The 27,454-nt window shown below is 35.4% G+C and overlaps 1 protein-coding gene and 1 long non-coding RNA gene across 4 annotated transcripts in view; both read right to left on the reverse strand.

Moving 5' to 3' along the window:
* The window catches only part of LOC116509245 (polymeric immunoglobulin receptor-like), a 44,259-nt gene extending 34,292 nt beyond the window's left edge, over positions 1-9,967 (reverse strand). The window contains exon 1 of one of the 3 annotated variants that reach the window (XM_032218319.1): positions 9,816-9,967. The gene's annotated coding sequence lies outside the window, so the exon portion shown is untranslated. Of the gene's footprint in view, positions 1-7,649; positions 7,772-9,490; positions 9,566-9,815 lie in introns of those variants that run through there. The other 2 variants (XM_032218323.1, XM_032218322.1) reach the window with 2 other exon arrangements.
* A 7,045-nt stretch (positions 9,968-17,012) lies between these two features.
* LOC116509640 lies at positions 17,013-21,153 on the reverse strand. Its single transcript, XR_004255521.1, has 3 exons — positions 21,067-21,153; positions 20,168-20,299; positions 17,013-19,034 (listed from the first exon to the last, which is right to left on the reverse strand). It is a non-coding gene; the product is annotated as an uncharacterized LOC116509640 (long non-coding RNA).
* Between the last annotated feature and the right edge of the window lie 6,301 nt (positions 21,154-27,454).

The following is a 27,454-nucleotide window of genomic DNA, read 5'->3' on the forward strand; positions in this document are numbered from 1 at the left end:
AAAGTCAAAAGGGGCATGGACGTGAGATAGCCTTATCAATGGCAACCCCCATATTTCAGAATATTCTGCCACCAGATGTAAGTTTGGCTTCAACTATACTTGCATTTAGAACATTTTTCAAAGTACTTTTGTCCCTTCAGCTTTTGCTAAAATCTTCTCTACTCTACAATTACAATATTCCTAGAAAAATCAGAGTGCTTTCAAATCTCCACAATAAGCAGGGTTTTGGGTTTTTTTTTGGTATGCATCTATCTATCTATCTATCTATCTATCTATCTATCTTTCTATCTATCTATCTATCTATCCATCCATCCATCCATCCATCCATCCATCCATCCATCCATCCATCCATCCACCCACCCACCCACCCACCCACCCACCCACCCAACCTACCTACCTTTCTACCTACCTATCTACCTACCTACCTACCTACCTACCTACCTACCTATTGGAGTGTGTGTATTTGTGCGTATTTGTGTGTGCAATATGTAAATTCTACGTTAGAATTTAGCCCTTATTAAATTAAAGCTTGGACAGGAGATTGCATGATCCAAAATATTCAACAGGCAACCACAAAAAAGAAAGCTAAAGATAGCATCTCAACATTGCTGTTCATTGCTTATTGCAACAGGGAAAAAGTGAGTTATCCAGTACAAAGAGAAATTTGACTAATATAAATCACGGATGTATGTATCAAACTACAGGAACTTGTGGTATTAAGCAGACTTAATCTGAGCAAGTAAATTTGCATGTTTGTTCTTGAACCACCTGGCTATGCAGTGGTTTAGAGTATTTTTAAAATTCTTATTATTCATGTAATGATTTATGAGAAAAACGTGCAATGCTGTTCCCAGCCTTACTTCTGCTATTACTGAATATTTAACAGAGTTGATGGCACATTTAGCCTATTTGAAAATGGTAACATAAGCAATTTCTTCATAGTTTATCTTAATTTCTGTAAAAGGAGATCTTTTTGGTAATATCTCATTTGCCATATAGACACTAGAATTATGCAAAACTCTGCATTTACACCTAAGAAAGTAATTTTGAGGTGTGTGCAGAAGTGAGTGTGTAACTTTCTTAAAATCCCTTTAAGAAATGACATTATAAACACCGTGAAAAAAATGTACATTTAAACTTCAGGGTAATTTCTTAGTCGAACTTTGGAAGAAGGCTGGTAGTGTTCTAAACAGATTTTCTTCATGTAGCTATTAATTATAATACTGAAAATTATCAAATTGCATTGCAGTTAAAGATTTATTCCAATTTATATGATATTTTAAAAACCCACTTTCTATTGTTGCTTTCAGAAAGTAATGAAACCAGAGGTTTAATCACAACCAGAAGAATTTTGATAATTTATTCTATGCATCACAACCTTTGCTGTTATAATTGTTTTTAACAACCCATATGTTTTACAATGTAAAGATCCCTTGGCCCTTGAAATCAATTGCATACTTATTTGTATTCTGGTTAATGGAAGCTAAAGTGTCTGTTTGTGCTTTCACAATGTTGATCCATGTTTCCAAGGTATGTTCTCTAAGCACAACCTTGGAAACTGAAACAAACTCTAACAACCACGTATACAAAAACTGTTGACTTCCATTGGACTAAAACTAAAATAAAGTTTTTTATTATATTGAAAAGGGATTAAAATTAAACAATTGAATACACACACACACACACACACACACACATACTGCCAAAAAAATAGGACAAAGAATTCTTTTATCTATGCTGTATACTTCACTTTTTCATCCTAAATTATATTTTAATCCTACATTATGTTATGTCTTAATGCCAGAAAATGAGTCCACAATTCTTATATTTGAAGATCACAAAAGACCTGGATATGACTTCAATGGAATTTCAATTATTTCAAATACATTTTGGAGTTTAAAAGCTGTTAAAAACAAACAAGTGTCAACCCAGAAGCTGACCGAAGCTAACCGGGAGGTTCAGTGTTGCCACACTGCAGTGGTGATTTTTTTGGGTGGTGGTGGGGGGGGGGGCGGGCATTGTAGATAGCTGAGTGTCAAGCTGGCCTCCCTTAGCAACCAAGAAAGAAACCACTTAACTCCACTTCGCAGAATTAAAAGTACTTTTACTGGTTATGAAAAGATAGCAGCTAAGCAAAGCAAGGTCTGAGGCAAAAGCATGTGAAATCATACATATCAATATGTGACTAAACCCCCTCCCCCTGGTAACCCCATCCCACAGTCCAATCTGCAAATCCCTTAGGTGTCATATGAGTTCCATCTTCAAGGAGCATCATCAGGTTGGTATGCAGGATGGTTGGCCTTGACCACACCAAGCACTATCTCCAGCATGTGCAGTAGATGGTGAGAACAAAACTCCCCTTTTCAATCTCTCCTGTACTTAAAACTTCCCTTCCCAAATACCAGCCCCCCCCTCCCTGTTTCAATAGCAACCAAAAGCAAATAGCAAAACAGAGGCCGACACTGAGGTTTTGTAGCCAAAATAAAATACTTTCTCTTGGGAACCAAGGACATTCTCACACCTGGTCCGAGAAAGGAGGAGTAATGGCCAAAGTATTTGTAACTCAAATACTTCTAAAGAGCAGTCAGGGTTGATCTCCTCTAGGACTGATCAGTTTGATTGTCTTGCATCTAATGGAATCATAGGACCATAAGAAAGGCTGAGCGCCAAAGAATTGAGGCCTTTGAACTGGTGCTGGAGAAGACAGCCTAAGTCTGGGAACGATTGAGGGCAAAAGAAGGGAGCAACAGAGAATGAGGTGGATGGATGGAGTCACTGAAACAGTAGGCGTGAGCTTAAATGGACTCCAGAAGATGGTAGAGGACAGGAAGGCCTGGAGGAATGTTGTCCATGGGGTCATGATAGGTTGGACACAACTTTGCAACTAACAACAACAATGGGTTAGGTCACATTATATGCATATATTTAGCCTATAAAACCTCACTCATATGTATTGGCACTGAGAGTGGCTGGAATATTTTTTTTCTTATTTAAGTTTGTCTGTGGTCTTGGTATCATCCTATCTGGGTGGAAAGACAGGTATCTTTCCAATGATTCAGATAAAGAACTCTAGCAAAGTGGTATTTGTAATTCAGGTCAGAGCTTGTATTGGCATTAGACCGAGATTCTTTTTAATTGCAAATAATTTCATAAAAGAACGTTTTGTGCCAACCTTAGCATATAAAAAGGGGAGATAGAAAAATATATTCATCATGTTGTAGAAATTAATGCTATCTATCCTTTGTCCCAAGCCATGACATATACTCTTTCTAATTTGATAACAGCATTTTAAATACTGACATTCTGATTGTAGTTTGATGGATGAAAAATATTTTAGTTGTCTTATATCAGTCTTCTCCAACCTGAGTGATCTCCAAATGTGTTGCATTACAATTATAAGGGGCATATTCCCAATGGCCATGCTATATGGGAATCTGTAATGCAATGTACGCAAGTAGAGAAAATGGAAAAGGCAAAATTGATTTTGGTAAACATTTTTTTGAATTAGGAAATTATGAGTATGTATAAGTACTCCTTGTTCCTGCTTCAATTGTATTCAGGAAACATTTCCTGCAGTGATTAAAGAAGGAAAAGATAACAGACCCGAAACTTGTTTTTAATTAGCCTATTTTATTAATTATTAATTATTTTATTGCAAGGCTTAAGCAGTATAAACTGACCTGATAAGAGAATTCCAACATATTGATGATTACTTAAATCCAGCTATCGGGAGAATCAAATGTGGGTGTTCAGAAGGATTTTACCATTGTAAGTATTATCCAGAAGCACTTCTATCACTCCCATGACACTTGCAATTACTTGCAATTACCGTAATTAGATTTCTGGACAGAATTACCAAATTTTTAGTGGCCAATGATTGCACAAAAACTTGACTAAAATATGGAGAAGTGAGACATTTTCCTATATTTCAGTTGTAGGGTTACTTGATATTGGGTAAGCTGAATTTCAGTGCACTTTTTCTGATAAGATTATTATTGTTGGAAATAATTTTATTTCTAGTTTGTCTGTGTAATATGTTGCACATAGAGGTGATCTGCAAAATTTATTTATTTATGCTCTACCGCATTGTTTGACTGTCAATTAAATTTAATCAGTAGAGCTCACACCAAAATAAATTAGACTGGAAGCCAAAGCGGTGTTTCAAGATCAATAAGCCATTCACATTGGGGTTCAGACAAAAATGGTTAAGATATTGACAACAATGTACACATTAAAAGGAGCAGCTGCTGTCTTGACATTTTTAATCCTTCCTCTGACACTTCTGTGTATTGTTTGTCATAAAATCAAAAGTCTCTGTCAGAGGTTGTGAAAGCATGGCTAAGTCAACATAGATGTTACGCTGACAATGTGAGTGGCTTATTTACTCATTATAAATCAATAGCACCTTCCTTTGCTTTAAGATTCTTTCAACAGCTTTATCCAACTGGCAGTTAGCTTCTCACTGTTTTCAGGGACTTTGGAAACATAGACATTTGACTTTATTTCTTTGTTTTGCACAGAATAGATTCTCCCTCTCCCCCTTGTTTAATGCATCAGGCTAGAAACCAAGAGATGTTTAATTTTAGTTCTGCCTTAACCATGAAAGCTGGCTGGGTAACTTTGGGCCAATCAGTCTCTCTCAACCCAACCCATATTGCAGGGTTGTAGGTGTGGGGAAAATAGAAGGAAGGAAGATATGTGCACCACTTTGACTTACTTGTAAAAAATAAAGACTTGGAATTTTTAAAAAAGAGTTGTAAAATAAATAACCCAAATAATAAATGAATTTTAAGTGGTACCATTTTTTTTAAAAAAAACAACACTTTATTTCACTTTGTTGCATTTAGTTTTATTCATGGCTTCTAAGACTAAATTTCAGAATAGAAGAGAAGAGAAGAGAAGGGAAGAGAAGGGAAGAGTTGGAAGGGACCTTGGAGGTCTTCTAGTCCAACCCCCTGCCTAGGCAGGAAACACTACACCACTTCAGACAAATGCTTATCCAACATCTTCTTAAAAACATCCAGTGTTGGGGCATTCAAAACATCTGGAGGCAAGTTGTTCCACTGATTAATTATTCTGTCAGGAAATTTATCCTCAGTTCTACATTGCTTCTCTCCTTGATTAGTTTTTACACATTGCTTCTTGTTTTACCCTCAGGTGCCTTGGAGGATAGTTTGACTCCCTCTTCTTTGTGGCAACCCCTGAGATATTGGAACATTGCTATGATGTCACTCCTAGTTCTCCTTTTCATTAAACTAGACATACCCTGTTCCTGCAATCGTTCTTCATATGTTTTAGCCTCCAGTCCCCTAATCCTCTTTGTTGCTCTTCTCTGCACTCTTTCTAGAGTCTCCACATTTTTTTACATCATGGCAACCAAAACTGGTCAGTACTCTAAGTGTGGCCTTACCAAGGCATTAAAAATGGTATTAATTAAAGCAAAGTGCTCCTGAGATTGAAATAAGTGGGCCTGAAACTGTTTTGTCACTGAAGAGGTAGTAGCATTGCAACTATGAAATACACATAAATGATTCATGTGAGCTAAACATTATTTTATTTTAAGATCTCAAAAGCCCAAAGAAAGAAATATAGCCAAATAATGAAATGATTAACTAAATTAAAGGAGTGTTTGCAATTCCTTGAATGCTAAATTCAAAACATCATATTAAAGAACATACTTATGTCCTTGAGAGATTCAGAGAGAAGGACTCTTCCTTTCTTGTTCTCATATGTCCATAAAAATATAACTCAGAACATAACTAAATATTCATCCTTTTTAAAAAAAGTTTTAAATCCTTATACATGGACCTGGAATTAGAATGTTTATTTTCTCAGAATAAAAGGTTGTCCTTGACTTACGACCATTTGCTTAATCACTGTTCAAAGTTACAATGGCAGTAAACAAAGTGATTTATGACTGATCTTTGCATTTATGATTGTTGCACCTTTTCTACAATCACATTATCAAGAACTGGGTGCTTGGCAATCAGCATGTATTTATGATGATTGCGGGGTGCCATGGACCAGGTGATTATATTTTCAATCTTCTTGACCACTTCAGATAAGCAAATGGGGGAAGCTGGATTTCCTTAACAACTGTGGCCAAAAAAAAAAAAAAAGTAGAAGAGTGGCGCAGTGGTTAGAGTGCAGCACTGCAGGCTACTTCAGCTGACTGTTAGCTGCAGTTCGGCTATTCAAATCTCACCAGCTCAGGGTTGACTCAGCCTTCCATCCTTCCGAGGTGGGTAAAATGAGGACCCAGATTGTTGGGGGCGATATGCTGACTCTGTAAACTGCTTAGAGAGGGCTGAAAGCCCTATGAAGCGGTATATAAGTCTAACTGCTATTGCTATTGCTATAAAAATTGATACGGTAACAGGCTGACTCACTTAATGACCACATTGCTTAGTAACAATAGGTCCAGTCACAATTATGGCCTTAATTTAAAGACTACCTATATGCTTCCTGGGAATAAGCCTACAATCTGTAATATAACTTATTTCTAGTAGCTCCACTGACAAATTCAGCCTAAGTGAATACAAAACATGTGTGAAAACTAAGTTGCCTTAAAGGGCTAATAAAGATTTTAACATAATATTGATGCATTTAGTATTTATTACTTTGTCCCAAATTTGAAACCCAGTGTCTGAAGAGGCATTAAACACCAGTCACTCATTTGCTCTGATGATTTTCAAGGTGTGTGGGGGATTGAAGAGATCCCTGCTATAGCCATAATGCGGGGGTCAACAATAATATTGGACTGTAGTTCTTGCTATATTTTACTTCTGAGGCTATTAACTAAATCTGATGACAGTTGGGATGAAATGAATCTGGAGGGTCATAAATCAATGCCACAGTGCACATTTTGCAGCCCAAGAGAGCATGTAGCTTAAAAAAGAGATTGGCTATAGCCCCAACATTTTCCCATATTCTGGTTATACATGAAATGTATGAAAATACAGTCCTTGCATCAAAACTCCACTACAATTTTGCTACTTGTTCAGAAATGTTGTCTGTTGCAAAACAATTATAAAATGCTGAAAATAATTACAGAATATAGCTCTGGAACAATCATATTTCACTATATGTACACGCTGATCCTAGTGCTTGGAAGTAATTTTTAAAAATCTGTTTTGTTTGGGGGGATTTTGATGCTACTTTGGCTGGTTTTTCAGAACGATATTACAAGCATCAATGTAATGTCAGCTATGAAATAGTAAAGAAGCGTTATTCGCTATCAAGACTTAGCTGAGCAGAATAAATTACTGATCCAAATCCTCTTTTTTCAATCCTATTTTTTTTAAAAAAATCTTGAAACACTTCTCTTTTTCTGTTTCCTCTACACACTAACAGCTGGTGCAACACTGAATTTCTTAAGAATGGAATGTCTAAATATCTCTTAACTCCAGACTGCAAATCATCAACCTGTTGAGATTCTTTAAGGAATTATTATTGTGCATATAATTGTGCAGACACATCAATGTAGGAGATATGATTTGTAGTCTGCACAATGTTGTTATACTATTTTTGTAGCCTGCACAATGCTATTATACTGTGATCTACAGCTTATTTGTTAATGCACTACCAATGACTTCTTACTGGCAATGAGGAATAATAGTTAACAAAGAGAGAAAGATAGCACAACTTACCAATTCTGTAAAACAAATGTGGATACCAGAATCAAGGCAGGAGAAGACTCCAGGGTCTTCTTATTCAGCAGAATTATTAGGAGGCACCTTATTTGTGAACTGGGTTGATGTTTCATCAGATGAAATTTGTATTGCAATTCCAACTCTATTTAAACCAAAACTTCTTGCTGCTCTTGTTTTGCTAGTATATGAGAATGTATTATAAATCAAGAAATGACGAATCAGGAGCTTGAATAACATCAAGCTGTTTGATTTAGTGCCAGTTATGGCCATATAATCTAGTTTCCTTCCAGAAACAAAATTACGTTTCAGCAAGACCAGTGTTGGTCTGCTTATACAAGTATTTATTTATTTGTTTATTTATTTATTCTTCAAAGCAAGACAACAAACAATGGGTGAAAGCTCATCAGAGTGAGATCCAATCTAGAAATGACAAGGAATTTTCTGAGAGTGAAAATGATTAATCAATGGAACAGCTTTCCTCCCAGAGTTTTGGGTGCCCATCGCATCCATCGAAGTTTTCAAAACAAAGATTGGACCATTTGTCCAAGATGGTATAAGGACTCCAGCTTTGGGCAAGGAAATTAAAGTAGAAAACCTCCAAGATCTTTTCCAGCATTATGATTCTATATCCAGAAGGGATGATCAGGAGGTCATCAATGGGTAATACACAGAGAAAGGCTAGATTTTAGAGAAGAGCTCATCAAATGTCACTTCCAAGTCTCATAGCTGAGGTACAGTGAGATTACAGCAATAAAGTATGATTTGTTGTTTATAATTTGTCTTACTGCCTGTTTAGTTCTGATTCTTATAACTACTATAGTTCTGCATTGTGATTCATGTCCCGTAGCCGTGGCTCATATTCTGACCTGGTTACATATGAACAATTATGCTTGACTTTAGGATTGCTTTTGGATCTAGTTTTAGATTTTAGTTTTGGCACAAAACAATAGGAAGTATGCAAAATAAATGTGTAGAACTTGTTAAATTTCCTACAATTGTACATTTCTATTGCATTCCACTTACATTGTAAACTTAATGGCATTTGGAATTTCCAGCTTGAACAAAATTACTTCAGAGGAATTCCAAAGGGCTTCCAATAAATCTTTAGGCACAGTTTTTCAGTTTAAGCAACCTAAGACTTGTGGTAAATTACTACAGAACTTAGTTAATGAAAGATTCACAGTGCTTGCTCCTGAAGCTCTTGTCAACATCTGAATGGTACACTGGAGACCTCGCTGTAAGAGGAATAGGACAAAAACTAAAATATTGAATTGATTTTAATCCACTTGTAGTTATGTAGATCCCATTGCAGTACAATTGAAATATGCCTTTAATGCACATTAAAAACATATGAGTAAAACAAAATAATCTGTTATGTACGTCCAGAATTTGAGCAAATATCCAAACCCTTTGTTAGCTGCATGGCAACCTGAGCTTCAAAATGTGCACTTAGGAATTGATTTATGACCCTCCCGATACATTGATCCCCGGTTCTTAACAGATCTAGTGAATAGCATCCTAAATAAAATATTACAGGAACTGCAGTCCAATAACATTTGGAAAGTTACTTGCTGACTCATGTGTTATGGCTATAGCAGAAACCACTTCAATCACGCCAGTGTAAGTCTACAGAACAGTGATATGAGAATGAGTGATATTTTAGGCCTCTTCAGATGCGTTTCAGATTGTGACAAAATAATAAATGCTAAACATATTAAGTTTGTATAAGAATCTCTATCGGACCAATGAGGCAAATATTGTTTAAACACAAGTTTATTTATTCATTTAGGCTGAAATCCTAAGTGGAGCTACTAGAAGTGAACTCCTTGTAGGCTTACCTCAAGAAAGTAGTTGAAATGTATGTAAATACTTGCATGAAAATTCCTCTACACTTGGTGAGTCTCTACTCCCTCATATTTTTTTCTTCTGCATATATACAAAATATCAAAAATAATTAGATTGATAATTGAACACTGTTAAATATTTTAATATACAGTACATACAAGCTGATAGAAATTAGTTGAGTATGATATCTAAGTCTTTAGCACTTCTTAAAAATCTGTTTTATATTCTAATTTGGGATTTTGTTGTTGCTTTTTTAGGACCATTATTATACCCATCTATATAATTTCAGGTATGGAATAGTAAAAAATCATTACTCACTGTCCAGGTTTAGCTGAGCAGACTAAGTTACTGATCCAGAACTTCCTTTTTCAATTCTCCTACTATGTTTTGTTTTTTTAAACACTTCTCTCTTTATAGTTCTTTGTCCCTGGATTAACTAAGTACTGCTGGTGCAATACTGAATTTCCTAAGAACTGAAAGTATTTAAAGACCTCCTATTAACTCCAGCCCTGCACATCCATCCACCTGTTGAGATTCTTAAAGGAATATCAACCTCCCAAATGCACACATTCATAGAGGTATTATGCATATAATTGAGCAGGCATATGCATGTAGAAAATATGATTTCTAGCCTGCACAATGTTATTGCATTTCCAATGGTTTTTATAACAGCAATAGGGAATATTAGCAAACATTGGAAGAAAGAAAACACCACTTTTCTGCATAATATATTCCAATTCCATAGCAGAAATGTGGACACCAGAATACATAGTCAACCCACACAAACTCCACAATTTTTGATGTCTTTATTTTAGTTATATATCAAATATATAAGGCTGCCCATTTCACGAAAAGTGATGCTGGGCAGTGTACAGCACTTAGTAAAACAGTAAACATATAAAAAGAGTCATTATTAAAAGTGTAAAAAAATCACAAGACAAAAAGTAAGAATACATGTTAAGTTTCAGACAAATTGATATCCAGATAAATTATGACACGGAGCTAAGGAATGCAGATGCTTTAGAGTCATCAAGGGGGAATAGACACAGAAATTGTAATTTTAGAGAAGGGTTCCTCTAATGTAGTTTCCAAATCTCATAGTTGAGACCTAGTAAGACTGTAGCAGTCCAGTACTAAAGTATGATCTGTTGCTTATAATTTGGCTCCCTGCCAGTTAATTCTGGCTCACAGGATTTCTATAATTCTGCATTGTGCTTCCTGTGCCCTGACTATCCCTTGGGTTCTGACCTGATTAATTTGTTTTTTCTACAGTACAAACTATTGTGCTTGACTTTTGGATTGCTTTTTGGACACATTTATCTTAACTACTTTGCTTTCAAACTAAGGCAGGGCCAAGATGCCAAAAATGACTTGAACTGATGCGTGGATATATAGCATTGGATATAGAAATGGGAAAGTGCCATCTCAAAGAATGTGTCCATTCTGCAAAGGCAGATTTAGTTTGAGACTTCAGTGCCCAAACAAATACCACATCAATAAATTGTGAATAGTGTTCTTGATAGTTTCTCCAGATAATTGCTTTCCTTTTTATTAGAAATATATAAAAATAATGATTTTTTAAAATTGCAAATAAAGAGTTAGATGAAAAAAACCAATTTTTCAAAATTTATGTTCATTTTCTTTTCTAAAGCTTTTTACATTAAATCTGTGATTCTCTGAATCTTATTATGGGAAGGAGGGATATAGTTATCCACACAAACATGTGTATGTATGTATGTATGTATGTATGTATACACACACACACACATATACACACAAACATACATACATACACTGCATATGTATGTATGTATGTATGTATGTATGTATGTATGTATGTATTACTTAAGTTCATTGATGGAGGGATATTTTGAATTTTCAGAGAATTGGATACTTCACCGTAAAGCCGCATCACATTATAAAAATTGCTGAAATATTAATATCTTATGAAATCACAACCATTAGTCATAAAATGAATGCTACCACAAAAACAAAGCTAAAGGAATGTCCAGTAGTTTTTAACCAGGGGTATGCCGGGGATGGCTTTAAAAAAATCAATATGGCTGCTAAAACCATGTGATTAAGTCCTGTCCTTTTTTATATGTGACTTGGGCAAAAAAGGGATGGGGCTTCAATTGTGCAATTGGCCACGATCTTTTCTTTTTTTAATCTCCTTCCTACTTTTGTCTCTCAAGCTATTTTTCAGGTTGGGAAATGAAATGGTGGACAAATGATGGTATAACATATTGCAACAAAAACATTTACAATGGGTTATAGTAGATTATTAAGAGCTCTCTGCCTAGGGTGGCTGAGATGTGGACTTCAGGCTCTTCTGTCATTTGGCTTCACAAGAAAGAAAAAGAACCAGACGGACAAGGATTTTTCCGAAACAGAAACTTCTTTCCTGTTTCTTCTCACAAGAATGAACAATATAGTTTCACTTTACCATAAATCACATGTCCTGTACCTTAAGCTTACAAAAAGAACTATAACAACAATACATCAGGTTTTATGTTTGAGTCTAAGATGTACTTTCCATAATTACATCATTAAACAGGTGAAAGATTGTCATCATACACTCACACTTCAGTAGAAAATATTTTAGATTTAAATATCCTTTAAATATTCAGCTGACCTTTTGCAGGCATGCACTTATTTTTTGTAACTCTCAAATCTATAAAATAAGGAAAGGCAAGTGAAATCCAAACTTATGATTATTATTCTGTTTAATAGCTTTTGTGTACAAATTATTTCTTTCATGAAAATGACTACTGCAGTTAAAGGAAGGTAAGTTTTAATTCCAAACCAATATTTATTACTTATTAACAGCATTCTGGCTTTTAGTCTTAATTCTGTCATTCTGTCAAGTGGTTGACAATAAGATTTTTTTCTTTTTCTATATTTTGGAGAATTTGATTTTTTAACTTATATAAATTGGAGTAGTAGCACATTAACAGTTTGCCCTGCTATTATTTATACTTGTAGATAATCCTCGATTTATGACCACAATTAGGACCAGAATCTCCATTGCAAGGCAGTTGTCAAATGTATCACACCCTATTTTACAAACTTTATTGTGATACGTGTTAAGGAAATCACTGCAGTTAAGTGAATCAGGCAGTCAATAGACAAATCTGGCCTTCCCCCATTGATTTTGCTCATTGGAAGCCAGCTGGGGAGGTCACAAATGGTGATCACATGACTCCAGGACACTTCAATTGTCTTAAATACGGTACATGCCAGTTGCCAAACACCCATATTTTGATCATGTGACCGTGGGAGTGCTGCAATGGATATAAGAGCAAAACTGATCATAAATAATTTTTAAGTACCATTGTAAATTCAAATGGTTGCTAAGTGAATGATTGTAAGTTGAGAACTACCTGTACTACATAATTTATCATAAAAGGGCTGGAAGAGATGTTGTACAAATTGTTACCCTATACTGAAGTCTTCAAAACTATTTGTACTAAGGGCATTTTCCCAGTGTAAGGGGAAGGGGTCGAAGATTCACACATTTATGTTCAATTGATCTTGGAAATATATCTTTCAGAAAAAGAATTAGACAATTATATTTTTTTAAAAAAACTATTGGGTGGAAACAGATTGCTTAATTGCTATTTGAAGGGTTTTTTCCCATCAAAATATTATCACAGGTAAATTTTACAATATTGATTTTATTTATTGAGATGATATTTTTCAACTTGGACCTCATTTTTCTTCAGTCAGTTCTCATCATTTGCCTTTTAACAAAATTAGCATTTGATTAACATTTCAAACAGATATCCAAACAGTCATCTCCTCCACCTTTAAAAAAAAATAATCTTACTAAATAGCATAAATATAATGATTAAGGTTTGGGCCTATAAAGCAGAGGATTGCATTCTAGGCCTCCCTTAAATATGAAAGCCAGCTGAGTGACTGGGTTATCACTCTCTCTCAGCCCAGCCCACTTCCCAGAGTTGTTGTTGGAAAATAGTAGGCAGGAATAGGTATGTTTGCTGCCTTGAGTTATAGATATACAAGTGTGGGGTAAAAAAGAATGGAATTAAAAATAATAATAATAATCCTCCAGTGAAGCACATAGTTGTGGGCCTTGCATCAATGGTGGGATAAAAATTTTTTTACTACCAGTTCTGTGAGCATGGCTTGGTGGGTGTGGCTTGATGGGCATGGCAAGGGAAGGATACTGTAAAATCTCCATTCGCACTGCACTCCAGGGGAAGGATACCCCTCCCCACTCCAGGGGAAGGTTACTGCAAAATCTCTATTTCCTCCCAATCAGCTGGGACTTGGGAGGTAAAGAATAGATGGGAGCGGGGCCAGTCAGAGGTGGTATTTACTGATTCTCCTAACTACTCAAAATTTCTGGTACCAGTTCTCCAGAACTGGTCAGAACCTACTGAATATCACCTCTGCCTTACTCTGAGGAAGATGAGAGCTATGCCAGAGATTCAACTATGCTGGACAGGTCTCATCAGAGGGTCCAGATGAAATATGTCTTTCCTGTAAACAATATGGATTACAACTTACAGAAACTTATACTAAATCAGTCCTCACTTGGGTCAACAAGGACTGTGGTCAGTGTTGGAGTTCTTGACATCTAGGTGACATGAAGACTATAGAAATCAGGACTGTTAGCTGAGCAATCAGGATCAACAACTGCAGCTTCAGGACAAATTGAAGAAGAGTTGCTTACTCGTCACAACATACAAAGACTGAAAACAAAGAAATAATGATTTGCTATTACAAATCAAGACTAGTGAGAAGGGGATATTCGAAAAGAATGCACCAGTTCTAGAAAGAACAATATCCAGAATCAGTAATAACAGGGCAGAGACTAGCATATCAATATCGTTGTGTAATATGAAATAAAGTATTTACAGAAATAGAATTAGAAGAACTGCAAAGTTCTACCCAAGGTAAAAAAAACTTCAAAGTCTTGCCAGAAGTAGTTCAGACAGAAGAGAAAAACCAGAAGGAGCTAGTAATAGAGAAAGCCAGCATTGCTAATGAACCCTTCTCAGTCCCCAAACCCAGCACCTTCTTCTCTATCTTTTCTTCAGAAAGAACAAAGTCTTGTAATTGAAAAACAGGAGGAACTGAAAAGAAGAATAACTGAGCATCTAAAACAGCACAAAAATAATAGAACGAAGTATTCTGCTTTCAATAAAAATGAATAAACAAACAAAAAACCAGCTAGCCAAAATATTAAAAAATGCCAATATTGTAATATTAAATATAAGCACTAGCTCACTGCAAGAACAAATCAACTAATGTACAACAGAGCTGCAGTTGTAAATGAAGACTTTGGATACAAAAGCAATCAATGAACAGGAAAAAAAATTAAACTGTGCACCACCAAAATGATAGGGTAAGAAAAGAAGACCAGTATGTTAAAATCAGATGCAATCAAGCTACAACAGTGGTAAAAAAAAAAGATGAAAAAAAGACCAAAGAATATCTGAGCCAGAAATAACACCTAGAGACAAGCATTGGGAAAGGAAAGCAGGAAATAACAGCGGTAGCAAAGAAAATCAGCAGGTACAAAGCTTGGACTGCACCTTACAGCCAGCGTCTCCAATTTCAATCTAAACAGAAAAGTTTAGATTGAAATTCCAATTCATAAGTGGAGAGAGTGCAATAAACCAAGCAACACCTGACAAGAAAAAACTGCAGTTCTGGGCATAACTATGGAACAATACAACAAGAATCCAGCTTGGATAAAGGAAATGGAGAAGGGGGAAAAGGTTGAAATGAAAGAACTTGTGATAACAGTTAACAGAAATGGTGGAGAAAAGAGCAAGGAAGAGCAAGAATTGGTCAGGACCAGATGAAGATGAACTGCATAATATTTGGTTGAATCATCTAACCAGTCTGCACTCACACATTTCCAAACAATATACAACAAGGTGTTAAAATTGAATATTGAATAATGGAGGTTCATTCTCTGAGCTTGTGGGTTGGTTTCCGAATGTTTTGTCACCAGGCTAGGTAACATCTTCAAACTTCGCTGAAGATGTTTCATAGCCTGGCAATGAAAAATTCAGAAACCAACCCACAAGCTCAGAGAATGAACCTCCACCCTCAACTTCCACCTGAGCTACAGATATTCACCACCATTGCAGATATTGATTAATATCTGGCCAAACCTACCTGATAATGGAAGATTCAACAAAAGTTAATGAAAGGTTCACCAAAATTGGCAGTTACTGGCCAATTACCTAATTACCAACAACATTAAAATTGCTAACTGATATGATAGCAGATGCAGTCCAACAACATCCAATTGAAAGAGCCAAGGTGGCGCAGTGGTTAAATGCAGCACTGCAGGCTACTGCTAGATCAGCAGGTCAGCGGTTCAAATCTCACCGGCTCAGGGTTGACTCAGCCTTCCATCCTTCCGAGGTGGGTAAAATGAGGACCCAGATTGTTGGGGGCAATATGCTGACTCTCTGTAAACCGCTTAGAGAGGGCTGAAAGCCCTATGAAGCGGTATATAAGTCTACTGCTATTGCTAATTGACAACAAATTATTTCCACCAAAGCAGAAAAAATAGCAGGGGGCGGGGAGTTCAGTTCCTAATTGACAAGATGATGTTGGAAAACTAAAAGAAGGAAGATCAACTTGAATGTAGCTTGGATTGATTATAAGAAGGCATCTGATTCCCTGCCACATAACTAAATAATCAAGTGCATAAAAATAATAGGAGTCAGTAAAAACATCTGAAGCTTTGTGAAAATATCAGTGGCATAATGGAAGACACAATTGCTAGTCAATGGTAAATATATATTGTGAGAAGTTAATAGCAAGAGAGGAATATTTCAAATAAATTCACTATCAGCGCTACTGCTTCTCATAGCACTGATTCCTTTGTCAACAATACAGAACAAGTCAGACATGAGTATCAAACATCAAAAATATCTGCCAGCCCCTTTAGATGGTTAATCTGAAGGTGTATAGAAAAGATCATCTGAAATGGAATCACTACTTAACATTGTCCAAATATATAGTCAATATTTTGCACTGGAGTTTGGACTGGCAAGCAAGAACTGGTGGGACCATAAACAGACAATATAACAAAAAATGAAGAAGTTAATCTGTCTGGGACTTTAGAATTCAAACAGACAAGTATCTGCCATACAACTCCCCAGACGTAATCACTGTTGATAAGAAAAAAAAAAAGTCTGGATAATGGATATTGCAATACCTGGAGATAGCAGAAAGAATAGAAGGGAAAGAACTGGGGAAAATCACAAAATACAAAGACCTGCAAATAGAACTAGAACTAGAACAACTGTGGGAAAAGGAACAAAGATAGAACCTATAGTAACCCATTGGAGTGTCTGGAGCATAGTTCAAATACATTGACAAAATCACCATCAGTCAATAGTAAAAAGCAGTTTTACTTAGAACAGGTTAATTCCTGCCACAGTATCTTTAATATTATTAAACAATTATTAATATCTGCCTATCCCAGATCTTTGGGAAGGACTTGATAGGTGGATAAAAATGTCAATCCAGTTTAAACATCTGTCTGATTGTGCAACCAACCATAATAAAGATTAGTACTGTAGTAATTTATAAAATTCTAGGAGACAAAAGTTCAAGAGGGTGGAACTATCTGTTGATTACATATCTGAATTGCTTGTTAAACTCCTTTCAGTTTTTAGGGTTATGACATATAGCCTATACTATTTACCACACACAAAAGGCCAAAGTCCCTTGGATTGCATAACTATAGTTGCAGAATTATTTGACTCTTTGCCATGAAATATTATCAGAAGAATTCTGCCGAAGGCTGCATTTGACTAAAGTGCCACTCTAATCTTCCTGAACTATTTAGTTTAGCTCTTTAGATTTGCCATTTCATTTACACAACAACTTGAAAAGAAAAATGTTGACTTATTGCTTGGCAGCTGATTTATGGTAGTTGTATACTAATTATGAGTTCTTATCATTTTAAATGAGGGCTAGGACTTCAATTCATATTTCAATAACTGCTGTTACTCTTTGAAACTTCATTGCCAGAAAATGAACTATTATTGTAGCAGCAATTTGAGAAATTTTGAGAGGGGGGAGGGGAGGGAGGGAGGGGGAGGAGAGAGAGACATGCATGCAGTGTTAGACATCTCTTAGAAACCTCAAAATATATAAAAAAACAATTATCATTTTTATTACTATTTAATGTTTGCCATCATTACTAAATTCCAAGTGAGTTTAAGCTAGGTGGAATTTACATATTTCCACAGAAGTGCTAGTATTAGTGATCTGAGGTTTTATGGCTTGTACTAGTACTTTACCATTAAATACACATATTAAATATGTGTATTTAATAATTTTATTTTAATACACATTTGCACATAGGCAAATGTATTACAGCAGAGCTTGATAGCTATATTTACTCTCTAACATGTAGACAGATTTACTGTTTCTAATCATACTAAAAGATGGAAATTAGGCAAAAGGTAATTTTAATTATGAATCTAAAATCTTCTAAAAGTATCGAGCTGGTCAAGAACATAAAGAACACTTGTATATAAAATAGCTACAGGATGTTATATCCAAAAGAGCTTCTAGCACAGCAAATTCTCACTGTGAAAATTAAACTGAGGGTCAATTATTAAATATCTGTAGAATTACAAGCACTTCAAGGGGTAAAAAAAAATATCTAAATGGTAAAATACAACCATCACAGCTATCATTCACAGAACCAACTTGGTAGGCCCCATATTTAAGATTAAACCTAGTGTGAAGTATCAAAAGTGGGAGATGGTTGTATCATATATAGAACCAGGATTTTTATTCAACAAATACTTTTCAAAGTATTAATCTTTCATTTTGAATGAGCAAGATAAATGGATCATCTTACTCATGAGGCAACACAATAATTTAAGAAAAGAAAAAGAGTAACTTTAGCCCTGGGAACACCAGGGTAGTTATAACCAGCTCCAGTACTGTCAGTTGCTACAGTGGAACAGCCTATATCAAATATCCAAGTGCTATTCAATAAAACTAAGATGGTGTTTAACAAATGCTGATCTACAATATCTGTAATTTCTGGGACTGAATTTGTACCACCTGGTGATCATTTGAATCTTTGATGCAAATTGGTTGTCCGTCTAGTGCATCATGACATTGTCTCAGTGCATCATGAAATTGTCACACACATGATTTGATTGTATAATTTGCAACATTCTCATTTTGAAGAATGTTGCAATTAAGAAAGTTACATTATTTGCACAATGACATTGTAACACATGATGGCTACATATTCTGCCATTACCCCCAGATTTCTAAGCATACTAGTAAATCTTAGCAAATTTCATTCCAGTACAATAAGTATGGGATGAGATTAAGTTATAAAATAAAATGGGGAAAGAAGCTAATACAAAATGGTAACCATATCTACATAATCTAACAGGTATCTCCATAGGTTCTCTGTATACTATGAGCCAAGTTATTGTGAAGGCAGGCAGTCATTTTTACTGGAGTCTTCAGGATTGACTAAACAATAGATAGTAATTGTGGCATTTTCTAAAAGAGAAGAAAAAAGAGAAGAATTAGTTTGATATCCTATGGATTTAAGCACATAAGTATTTTAGAATAATTGTATTTATACAAAATTGACAGAAAGGAAGACTTGATAGTGGAAATTTCTACCCCATGTAATATTTTAGGTTTTTATTATTTATAATAGTTCAGCATTTTCTGAAGCTTTATATTTCAATTATATAATCTTACTGTCTTAGCTGATAAATATGCAACTACTAGCTTTAAAAAAATGTAAATTATACCATCTTAAAGTCTTATATAAATCATTTGATTTTTTTTTCACTCTGAACTTTATATGAGCAGTGTTTGGTGGTCTCTGAGCTTGGTTGTTTTCTTGCACTAGCACTGATGATGTTACCTAGTTTGGGTAATGAAACATCTGAAAGAAAACAACCAAGCTCAGAGAGCACCAAACACTACTCATTTCAACTCTGAGCTACAAATATTTTCCTTTATTGGAACTTTATATGAACAGAAAATAAATAAGGCCATGTCTGTGCTATAGGATCCATTCATAAACATTTTGTATTGACTTTAAGAGTTTGACATTATTGCAAAAGTTTATTCAAGGGAGGGTAAATACAAAAACACACAAATTATTGGGAATAAAAATACTACCATCTGTTCATAACAATGTGAAATCACAGATGTTGGTTCTTTAGCTGGCATTTGCTTTCATATACATGAAATTCTTCTCAAGAACCTAGGTAACTTTCTAAATGTCTCTTTTAAATAATGAATAGGCAATTTGGTGCCCTTCAGATGCCTTAACTTTTATTAGTTCCAACATTATAGCAAAAATTATAATTTTTGTTGTCCAGAACAGCTGGTAGGCATCAGTGTGCTTGATTTTGACAAGTTGCTGCAATCTAAATTCACTTGTATCGAAAGACAAGTACACCGTATCGTGCAAACTCCAGGTGACTTACTAGATGACAAAAAAAGTGTTTTGTTTTCTTTTTGTTTCCAAATAGGCCAGATTTTGCAACCCAGATAAAGTAGGAATGAAGTAGGAATGAAAATTTGAAAGGAATTTGGGAATCAGAATTATTGCTATTTGTATGAATCAAAATCAAATGAAGGACTCTTGAGTTAGAAAGGTGAAAATATTGTACCTTCATTAGAATTTAGAGCACCCTCATCTTCATCTGCTGAATTTCTACTATCATTTTGGTGTTCCTCCAAACACTTTTGAGTAGTCTCTCGCATTTCTCCTTCAGGACGTTTTGAAAGAATGTTAAGTGAGCCTTTAAAAAAGAAAACAGATCCTTACATTTTTATCCATTGACCATTGATATAACATAATAGAATTACTGTACCTTGATCAACATGGGAACAAACCATACATATATACACCCTGTTTCCCCTAAATTAAGACCTCCCCGGATAATAAGCCCAATTGGGCTTTTGAGAGCTTGCACTAAAATAAGCCCTCCCTGAAAATATTGCAACACAGCAGCAGCCATGAGATGACCACACTCACTGCTTCCTGCACCTCAAAAATAATAAGACCTCCCCGAAAATAAGGCCAAGTGCTTATTTCGGGGGTCAAAGGAAAATAAGACCCTGTCTTATTTTCAGGGAAACATGGTATATATACAAAAAAATGGCAACCTACCACTGGTATATATGTTGGTTGCCAATATTTTTACTACCAGATTTAAGGAATGGCATCTATGGGGTTACCAATAATCTTAGTTATGACTGTACCCAAAATACAAAAATTCATAAAAATAATTAGAAGTTTGAAGAATCCCTTCAGTTATTCCCAGTAGTAGGAAAATTGGTCTCAGTCATCTAATATGAGCCTAGCCGAGTTATTGTTTGTTCAAGACATTTCATGTTTTACATCCCCATGTAGAAAAGTAACATTGTAAGGTTAATACTTCATTGTTACTTGGAAGAAATGAAATAAATATGACACACCAAAAAGAATATTTTGAACCCTGTTTGTCAATTCAAAAGCTCCTAGTGCTTATTAAAAATGTAGTGAAACCAATTCTTAAATACTTACTTCATATAAAAGAGAAGAAATATTTCACATGTGCTCGACTTTGAGTATTTAACAGTGAAAATTAATTCAAAATATTTCTATTGAAGCTCCCTCTTCTAGAGAGCTTCAAACTGATTTAGAACTCTTCTAAATAAAAGACAATATTTACTCTGGTCATGTGTTATTGACTTGACAAACACGGATGTAGGTGCTCTGCCTATTCAACTAAGAACCTGGTTTGCCTAGAATATTGAACAGTGCAGTTACTAGCAAAACATAAATGTATCATAATGTTTTGCAATCTGGAGAATCACATCTAGCAATGCCATGATCCAAAATCTCTCCTCTCCCCTCTGCTCCCTTCCCCTCATCTCTTCTCTCCTCCCCTTTCCTCACCTCTCCTTTGTTCCCTTTCTTTGACTAAGTGACTGCTGTTTGGGGATTTATTAATTATTATTTATAAATGGATAAATTCTGCATTAGTTTTCTGTAAGGCTAGGTGAAGGACTGTTTTTGAGAAACTCCATTGTTCACAAATGTGCTTTTAGGTCACTTATTGTTGCCAACTGCCCAGAACATATTGTGCAATTAATGGAAATATAGTATCAATTGCCAGCTAGTTTTGAGGTTAAAATCAGGCCATTGTTGTAATAGTAAAAGTCCCAATGTTGCTTGCATCCATAATATTATGGCAATACCTTCACCACTGAAATCAGTCTCAGGGACAGAGATTGCTGATTACTGATGCTTTGGATGAGGTGAGAATGATGCCCATGAAGAACTGAGCATCATTCATCATTTGTGGATTCTGCATTTTAGGGGGAATTTGTGGATTCTGCATTTTAGGGGGAACGTATTCTCTGATATGATCCATGTTATTCTTTCTGCCTGTGAAAATCCTTGATCTTCCAGAATTAAGTCAGTCTTAGTTCTTGACATATTTTTGATATTTATTATCATGGTACTTATTTCAGCACATATATTTGTGCACCTTTATTATTTAATTTAAACCTACACTAAATGTGAAATAATTGGCTGATCTCCAATATTCTGGTGTTACTGTAAATAAGCATGGGAGTCTGCACGGACCAAGGGAGACAAATGATAAAGCATGCATAATGACATTGTCACATAAAGGCTACAGCTTTTGAACTTTTATTAGGCTAAAAGTATATAATGGTGGTATTTGCATAAAAACAACACAGTATATATTCTCATTTTAAAATACCTATGGTTTGCTGCAGATAGTGCTATATCCAAGGTTTGTCCTTTATTTCAAAATTTCAGTTCTGAAGGATCCAACAATAATTTATGATTTTACTTACCAGTGTTCCTTTGTCTTATTTTAATAAGAACCAAAATAACCACGACAGAAAGAAGTAGAAGTAGAACAAGAACTGGAAGTACAATTGCCAATAGATTTTGCTCACTGTGTGAAGATCTGAAAACAGATATAAATGTCCACAATATCCTTTATTAGAATTTGGAGTTTATTTATTCATAGTCCATCCATAAAAATGCATCAATCCCACCAGACAAGGAATTTCAGCTGGTGGGTTTCAGGAGAAGAACCTTCTCTACTGACAATTGATTTGGGGCCCCAGTAGTGGGTTCCATGCTGGAAGTGGTTGATGGACTAATAGCAAATTCCACCTTGCTCCTTGAATACCTTGTTCCTTCCCTTTCCATCTTTTTACCTTAACATATAATTTTATTGAAATATAGATTTGTATTGTTTATGCTTTTAACTTTGTAAGCTGCCACAGTTGGCTTAAGGTGAGATGGGCAGCAAATAAATTTAATAAATAAATAAATAGCCCAGATTAAGAAATATAAAAATAATTAAGTTAGAAGAAAAGTTTGAATAGTTAATAATGCAAGGAAGGAACCAAATCACTTCTATAAGCCATATCTATTGATAAGTATTTTGCAACCTTTTTGAAGTACAGAGAGTCCTTGACTTACACGGCCACGATTCAGACCAGATTTTATGTTGCTTAGTAAGAAATTTGTTTTGCTCCATTTTATGACTTTTCTCGCCACATTTGTTAAGTGAATCACTGTAGTTGTTAAATTGGTAGCACGGTTGTTAAGGGATTCTGGTTTCCCCCATTGACTTTGCTTGTCAAAAGGTCGCAAAAGGGGATCACATCACTCTGGGATACTGCAACCGTAATAAATATGAACCAGTAGTTAAGCATCCAAATGTAAATCACATGACCATGGGGATGGTCCAACAGTCATAAGTGTAAAAAATGGTCATAAATCACTTTTTTCAGTGCCGTTGTAAATGTGAACAGTGACTAAATGAATTGTTGTAAGTCGAGGACTTCCTGTATCTGGAAATTGGCCAAATCAAAAAGGAGAATTATCATCTGGATCATAAAAAGACTTAAATACAGATTAGAAATTTATCACATATGCTGTTAAAATGCCTATTGTACACTTAGTGTAATACCATCCATCAAGAAACGTAACTGTTCTTATGCTGAAAAGGACTCTTTATCAATCACAATGATTCCACCTAACACTGAGGAAAATTGTAGGTGATAACATTAATGTTCCGGCTTTTAAGAAACTACCTTTTCATTTTATTTTTTGGGGATAGGATATAGATTTGGTTACCTCTTCGAGCAATTGAGTAGGAATTATAATTGGTGGGTTAAGACCATCTGGAAACCTCTGGAAACTGCTCCAGAAAACAGTAGTGTGAATAATAATGGACATATGATACCCGTCTTAAATGAGTTACATTGGTTGTTACTTTGTTTTTGAGTGTGATTCGAGGTGCTTATCGTGATTTCTGAGGCCCTATTTCACCTGGTTTTATTGATGCACCATTCTTGTGGTGTTAGCCTTGATCCAATAGGGTTGGCACACCTTTGATTGAGCAGTATAGGCACACTTCTATAGGGACTTTGGAAGTGTATCTTTTCTGGCAGACTAGTTACTTTTATCTCAATTGATGCACCTGATGGCATTCTGGAGGCCCTTAAATGCTTGACCCAGTTTCAACTTTGGGCTAATCCTCAACTTACAACTATGATTGAGTTGGATTTATGGTTGTAAGTCAAGGGACCCATGTGACCAGAAGTAATTTTATGCCCTTTTCAGAGCAGTCATTAAGCAAATGTTACAGTTGTTAAACAAACCTATTCATTTGAATGGGTGTTTTTTGCTGGAAACTAACAAAAGCCACCAAAATCCCATAAGAAAATCATTGCATATTATGGTCATTGCTACAAATCTGCCAGACTTGATTGGATTTGGCCCACATCCATGATTGGGTCTCAGTTTCAAACACCTTGCAATAAACAATATCATGGTCAAAGTAGTAATTAGGAGAATCATATTTATATCATATTATAGAAAGTCTCCCCAGCATAATGCCATACAGAGGAGGTTGATGCCAATGTCTAACCACTGGGTTTTAGCACTAAATTGGGAAAGGAAAAATAAAAGCAAATTGATGCTGTCAATTTGAAACAAACATAAGACAGAAGTAGAGAGTTCAGATGAAAGGGCAGGTTGAACTCACTATAAAGGTCTGACTGTTCTCCTATGGCTTGAGTCAGGGTGACTGAAGCCCCTTTTGTTGGATGGGTGTCATTTTTTATCGTTTTTGGATTTATCATGAGTTTATCAATTTTTTTCCCCTTTCTCTTCTGTTCTTTGGTTTTGTTGCTTGTTTCCTCATATTAAACTATTTTCACATTGTCTGATGTTTTATGAGCCACCCACCATCATCTGGAGTCAAATCAAATTAAACCAAACAACCAGAAATATGTAAAAATAAAATTAGGAGTCAGCAAAGCGCGTTAAGAGTTCTTCCACTGGTATCTGTGTTTTGTGCATGATGGGAAACTTTTTTTTAAACTCATGATTAATGCTCAACAAGAATACTTAATTAATCAAAAATTATCTTTGAATGGCATGGGAACTACAAATTTGTTTGGTCATAGGAAGGTACAACAATTAAGTGTTACAATATTTAATTATTGCAGGGATGTATTTGTTGCCCTACATGTTGAATATGTAATTATTGCATTGAGATTGTTTAGGCATGCAAAGAAAGATCTGGGGGGTGAAGCTTCAAGGAAGAAGATGACTGGAAATAAATGCCAAGATATTTAAAAGCATTTACCTGCTCAGTTCAGTTGCTGCTGATGTTCCAGTTGTGGGGATGATTAGTGTACTGTAGTGTGAATACATCTTTGTTCGTACATTATTAATTTCTAGTATTTTAGTTTGCAATGGGGAGTTACTGTATGAAGCCTGCGTTGCAACTCTATTTGAGATATAGACAAGATTAGCCATCATTAGCATATAACAGATTGGAAGTGGTTTTTCTGGCCAAGAAAGGGGGATGGAATTCTGCTTTATTAAGAACCTGAAGAATGAATGCCACTGATATAAAAATTTAAAAATGGGAGTGGGAGAGAGTCCTTCTTGACTCTCTTAGAAATTGGAATAAGGTGAGTTGATTTTTCACTATTTGAGTATTGGATCTGCTTCATGCAACATCATAAATTGCTCAAACATGCAATCAATAGAGGAAGCTGCTAATTTTTGCCACAACTACTCGTGAGGAATTGAGTCAAACTCTGCATTTGTAGTGATAAAAGCAACAAAGGGAATAGCCTACTTCACAAGAAGTGGTGCAAAGTAATGCATTGTTCCTTAGCAGAAAAACCTGTTCTGAAGTTGGCATGTTTTACTGTTAAGAATCTTTCTTGAATCATCCAATCAACAAGTTTTTTAAAAAAAATATATTGAATAAACTTTAAAAACATTGGACATAATCAATAAATTGATGTTTAAGAAGTTTTTTCTATACTTATTAGGCAAAATAAATTGATTGGATGGTAAGACGACCACAGAGATTATCTGCTGTTCTACATTTAGGCAACAAAAACGAAATGCACAGGTACAGTATAGGTGGTACCTTGCTCAACAGTAGTAACTGTGAGAGGGATCTTGGTGTCCTAGTGGACAACCATTTAAATATGATCCAGCAGTGTACCGCAGCTGCCAAAAAAGCCAACACAGTTCTAGGCTGCATAAACAGAGGGATAGAATCAAGATCACGTGAAGTGCTAATACCATTTTATAATGCCTTGGTAAGGCCACACTTGGAATACTTCATTCAGTTTTGGTCACCACGATGTAGAAAAGATGTGGAGACTCTAGAAAGAGTGCAGAGAAGAGCAACAAAGATGATTAGGGGACTGGAGACTAAAACATATGAAGAACGTTTGCAGGAACTAGGTATGTCTAGTTTAATCGAAAGAAGGACTAGGAAAGACATGATAGCAGTGTTCCAATATCTCAGGGGTTGCCACAAAGAAGAGGGAGTCAAACTATTCTCCAAGGCACCTGAGGGTAGAACAAGAAGCAATGGGTGGAAACTAATCATGGAGAGAACCAACTTAGAACTGAGGAGAAATTTCCTGATAGTTAGAACAATTAATCAGTGGAACAGCTTGCCTCCAGAAGTTGTGAATGCCCCAACACTGTAAGTCTTTAAGAAGATGTTGGATAGCCATTTGTCCGAAATGGTATAGGGTTTCCTGCCTGGGCAGGGGGTTGGACTAGAAGACCTCCAAGATCCCTTCCAACTCTGCTATTGTATTATTGTATTGCTTTTTGCTTATCTTGTAGCAGAAACCGCATTTTGTTTCTAACTAAAATATGCACATCTCCACCAATATAATAAGCCATAAGAAAGGAGTGCCATCTACTGGCTTATCTTTAATTAATTGATAAATTAATTAATTAATTGCAACCCAAGAATTATTTCCATTTTTTTTCCTTAGGTATGATATGAACAAGTATAGTTTTTGGTGAAGTTGTTAACAATCTAGTATAATCCAGTAATGCTACTGCATTCCAGTGAAGCTAGTATATTCATCCTGCTGGTATATTCCAGCAATATGCTAGAAAAGTAGTATTTAATACTAGTGTATAAGGTCATCCGTGGGAAACCCAATTTTAAATTTTTTAACTAAAATATAAAAAATATACCACCCACATTTAATATTTTTGATTTTAAAAAAGATGAACTTATTTGCAGGGATATAGGGAAATATGGGTATTTTAAAACAAGTATTACAGTATATACTTGAGAACAAGACCATTCATGGGATAAGTTGACTGGTTTTTTTTTTAAAGTATATTTTCTATGCTTATTCACGGGTATACCTGGTATACATTTCAAGAGAATACTGAAATATACTAGAGAGCTTGCCATTGTTGATTATGAAGCTGAATTCTAAAAATAGCACACACTAAGCCTCAGAATTTTGGGCAATATTCAGACTTAGCCATGTTCTAAACAGACCTATTTAAAAAAACAGAAATACATTGAGTCTGAATCCAACCATATGGCTACTCTGGTGTGTGCAGCACT

Source organism: Thamnophis elegans, chromosome 5, assembly GCF_009769535.1.
Source record: "Thamnophis elegans isolate rThaEle1 chromosome 5, rThaEle1.pri, whole genome shotgun sequence".
Classification (NCBI taxonomy): domain Eukaryota; kingdom Metazoa; phylum Chordata; class Lepidosauria; order Squamata; family Colubridae; genus Thamnophis; species Thamnophis elegans.